Raw genomic sequence first — 5,000 nt, forward strand, 5'->3', positions numbered from 1 at the left:
CACGGCAACTATGTCAACAACTTTTAAAAATGTAAACAAACGCACGTGATCCTCTGTGAACTTTCTCTAATGTAAACAAACTCACGTGCTTATTTGTTACGGACGTACCCAAATGTAAACAAACGCACATGCTTCCTTCTCGACAAATGTTCCAGATATAAACAAACACAAGTGCATCTTTGGTGAGGCGTACCCAAATGTAAACAAACCCACGTGGTTCTTTCCAGGGTACTCTCAAATGTAAACAAACCCACGTGCTTCTTTCCTGTGTACTGCCAAATGTAAACAAACCCGTGTTTTTTTGCAGTCACTCCCACATGTAAACAAACCCACGTGCTTCTTTCCTGTGTACTCCCAAATGTAAACAAACCCATGTGCTTCTTTCCTGTGTACTCCCAAATGTAAACAAACCCACGTGCTTCTTTCCAGGGTACTCTCAAATGTAAACAAACCCACGTGCTTCTTTCCTGTGTACTCCCAAATGTAAACAAACCATCGTGCTTCTTCCCTGAGTATTTTATCTTTATTTATTTCGCTGTTTATTCACTGCAACGAAATACAAACATTGGCGAAAATTAAGGGTAACAGATTTCACGTACACCACTCTCCCTACAGACACCACATTCCCATCCGTACATCGCCAGCATGGGGGAGGGTTAATCCTGGCTATCAAGCTCCCCGATAAGAAGGGTCAGTTCCGTAGTCGACCTAGTATTGGACTGATAACGATAATGATAAAGATTCCCAAAGCATATTATATTATTTATTTATGGTTATTAATTGGAAAGGAACACTAAAACGAAAAAAATCATAAATCTTTCAGTGTCAAAATAAATAATGCGGCGATGAGAAAGAAATATTTATAGTTATTTACGGGGTGAATAAACGAAGCGGGAACGTTATATATAGTTTTTCTAATAATAAAAATAAAAACTGAAAAATCCAAAAACGATAACGACCAAAAGAGAAAAAAATTAATGATAAAAAAAATCCAGAACTTAACATAATGGACTGGATAAGAGGAGAACGTTATATATATTTTCTTCTAATGATAAAAATAAAAACTAAAAAAATCCAAAAACGCCAATGACCAAAAATTGAGAAAAACATTTAAAAAAAAAAAAAAAAGACACAAATCCTAACATAATGGAGTGGAGAAGAAGAACCAAGACAGAGGTCAGGGAGGTCGGCAAATCAGATCCGAAACGCCTGGTCTTTGGTTCCTTCTTCCTTGCATTAAAAAAAAAAAAATCTCAGTGTTGTGTGAAGCTTCGTAACACCTCTTCCTAAGCGATTTAGTTTCCCTATTACATCGCGTTAATATACACAGAGTTTATATTAATAACATAAGCTGATACTGAGGTGAAATGCACCGAATAAATCACTAAGGAAAAGGTGTTACGGATCTCCAAAGCCATTTAGCATTGGACCCTGTGATGTAAATAAATAATATTAATGAAAAAAATAATAATAATAAAATCAACAACAGTAATGAAAAGATAACAAAAAACTCAATTAACACTCAATAATGAATAAATCGCTATGGAAAAGGTGTTAAGGCATCCCCAGAGCCACTTAGCATTGACCCTGTGATGTAAATGAATAATACAAAAAAAAATTAACTATACTAATGAAAAGCAGTAAAAACATCAATGACCACTAACCTTAATAATGAATAAATCGCTATGGAAAAAGTGTTAAGGCATCCCCAGGGCCACTTAGCATTGAAACTGTGATGTACATGAATAATACTAATGAAGAAATATATAAAAAGCTCAATTAACACTCACCCTAACAATGCACTGAGGATGAGTGGCGGTTCCTCTTATATCACTCCCATTATCTGAAAATATGAGAGATGACGGTAGGATAGTCACCAATTGGCAGCAACAACTACAAAATGCTACAATTGCTTCTACTACTATTTGGCGGAATCAGTAGAGTTGGCCTGCAGCCCTATTGGACCCAGGTTCAAATCCCCGCTGGGGCAGGGAACAGGTTAAGGATTTGAATTTCATAAACCCAGACTTTCCTGCTCTACCAGAAGACCCGCCGACATGTCGTAAAACTACCCCCGCTCATACCAATACACCAGTCCTGTATGAGACAGCCCTAGCATGTATTCAGTATGGACGGTGGGTGTTAGCGCCGAAGTGGTGACATGCAGAGGTGTATGATATGTAGGAGGACTGCTGGGCCTTGGTAACGCGTTGTGAAGCCTATGCCTAGAGTTGGACACACACACACAAAAAAAAAACACTACCACTACTGCTACTACTACTACCACCATCACCACCGCCATCACTACTACTACAACTATTACTACCGTACTAAATAAATAAATAAATAAATAATAATAATAATAATAATAATAAATATATATTAATAATAATCATCATCATCATCAACAACAAACACGACAATATTTTCTCTACATTTTCTCCACATTAAAGCTAGCTCACGTTTGGGGAAGGTAAGTTAACAAGAATACAATTACTCTTGGACCTGCGGCGAGGCTCCTGTTCCAATTTGCTGTAAAAAGTACCCAGCCATTGTAAAAAATAAAATAAAATAAAAAAAAACATACGGTACCACTTTAATGTCTCAATGGCTTATATAATGAACTTTTACTCAACTTCTATCTATCTATAGCCAGACGCTCTAATCCCGCAAAGGGTGGCCGCAGACAAAACGCCTCCAAGTCGCTCTGTCACCCACCATTTGACTGCCCTCCCCCCCAACTCACTCCCCCCTACCCTCATATACCTCTCAACTCCATCCCTCCACCTCATCCTCGGTCTTCCCCTCCCTCTCCCTCCACTTCACCTACATTTACCGAACTTACTGCTAGATTATTATTTTTTTATTCATTTGTTTTTCCTTCCTCGTTTCTATTAAAAAAAAAAAAAAAAAATAATAATAATAATAAATAGCGCCTCCATAGATGTCACTTGATGTCAAATTTGAATTCTCCATTTTAAAATACCTTACATGGTACCACTTCTATGTCTCCAAAGGCCTTCTAACAAATCCACCAGAAGGAGGAGGAGGAGGAGGAGGAGGAGGAGGAGGAGGAGGACAACAACAACATGAACAAGAACAAGGAGAAGAAGATGAGGAGAAGAAGAAGAAGAAGAAAAAGGAGGAGGAGGAGGAGGAGGAAGAACGCCGGCTCCTCTCTAACCTGCAGGGTATCGCCGCAGGTAAAAACGCAACACAAATATATGTAATTTTTTTTTTTTTTTACTGATGGTGTAGGGTGAGAAAATTATAAGTCTAAAACGAATAGGGCTGTGAGAGAGAGAGAGAGAGAGAGAGAGAGAGAGAGAGAGAGAGAGAGAGAGAAAGAGAGAGAGAGAATAAAAATAAGAACAGAGAAAAAGGGACTGAGAAATACGAATACGAATACGAGAGAGAGAGAGAGAGAGAGAGAGAGAGACCCCGGGGTGATGACAAGTGTAGCAGCGGGGGGTGACAGGGGTGACCACATGTTACTCTCTCTCTCTCTCTCTCTCTCTCTCTCTCTCTCTCTCTCTCTCTCTCTCTCTCTCTCTCTCTCTCTCTCTCTCTCTCTCTCTCACCCTCACGCCTTTTCTTTAGCGATTTATTTTGCCTACAGCGCCTTACCATTATTTACATGGCTTTACCATCCCCTGCCTCGATAACACGCAAGGGGATACCGGGGGGTGGTACGCAAACTAAATCGCCACGGAGAAGGTGTTAAGTAATACCCAAACCCACCTTAACCCCTTCATTTCCATCACGGATTTATTTATTCATTTACTTATATTTTTATTTACTGATTTTTATTTATCTATTTACATTTATCTATTTATTTATCATTTATTTATTTATTTATTAATTTATTGTTATTTATTTATTTTTACTTATTTAAGTTTCTATTAATATTTATTCATTTACTTTAGTTATTTATTTATTTACATTTATCTATTTATTTATTATTTATTTCTATTATCTATTTATTAATTTATTGTTTTTTATTTTTACTTATTTAAGTTTCTATTAATATTTATTCATTTACTTTTCATTTATCTATTTATTTATTATTCATTTTTCTTATTCATTTAATTTATTTATTTATTTTTACTTATTTTAGTTTCTATTAATATTTATTCATTTACTTTTTATTTATTTACACTTATCTATTTATTTATTATTTCTTTATTATTTATTTATTTATTTATTGTTATTTTTTACTTATGTTTGTTTCTATTATATATTACTTATTTACTTTTTATTTATCTATTTATATTTATCTATTTATTTATTTTTTATTATTTATTTATCTATCGTTATTTATTTATTTTTATTTATTTTTGTTTTTATTTATATTTACTCATTGACTTTTTACTTATCTGTTTATTTATTATTTATTTTTTATTATTTATTTATTTATTTATTGTTATTTCTTTATTTTTACTGATTTTTGTTTCTATTTATATTTACTCATTTACTTCCTTTATTTATTTTAGGTATATTTATTGAATCACTTTCCCTCTTCTTGTTTTCAAGCGATTTCCTTCAGCTTAGTAAAGACCCTCGTAGTGAAGGGGTTAAGGAAGCTCTCTCTCTCTCTCTCTCTCTCTCTCTCTCTCTCTCTCTCTCTTTCCTCCAATTTTTTTCAGTTCACTTTTCTATTCATCCATCTCTCTCTCTCTCTCTCTCTCTCTCTCTACTTCACTCCCTCTTCTCTCTCTCTCTCTCTCTCTCTCTACTTCACTCCCTCTTCTCTCTCTCTCTCTACCTCACACCCTCCCTCTCTCTCTCAGTTCCTCTTTCTACCTTCCTTCCTCCCTCTTTCTCCCTCCCTCCCTCCCCCTTTCTCTCCCTCCCTCCCTCCCTCCTTCTCTCCGGCAGCACCCTTAAATTGAATTAGTCTCTCCCTCCCTTCCTTCTTCCCTCCCTCCTTTTCTCTCTCCCTTTCCTCCCTCCCTTTTCTCCCTCTCTTCCTTCTTCCCTCCCTCCTTTTCTCTCTCTCT

At 35.9% G+C, this 5,000-nt stretch overlaps 1 protein-coding gene across 1 annotated transcript in view; it reads right to left on the minus strand.

Annotated features, from left to right (window-relative positions):
* LOC145390629 (homeobox protein unc-42-like) overlaps positions 1-5,000 on the minus strand; it is a 148,693-nt gene that overhangs the window by 118,878 nt on the left and 24,815 nt on the right. Inside the window, exon 2 of the mRNA XM_080265424.1 lies at positions 1,791-1,843. The gene's annotated coding sequence lies outside the window, so the exon portion shown is untranslated. The remainder of the gene's footprint in view (positions 1-1,790; positions 1,844-5,000) is intronic.

This window comes from Coenobita brevimanus, chromosome 15 (genome assembly GCF_032717465.1).
Source record: "Coenobita brevimanus isolate Jiangsu-jjx chromosome 15, ASM3271746v2, whole genome shotgun sequence".
NCBI classification, from domain to species: domain Eukaryota; kingdom Metazoa; phylum Arthropoda; class Malacostraca; order Decapoda; family Coenobitidae; genus Coenobita; species Coenobita brevimanus.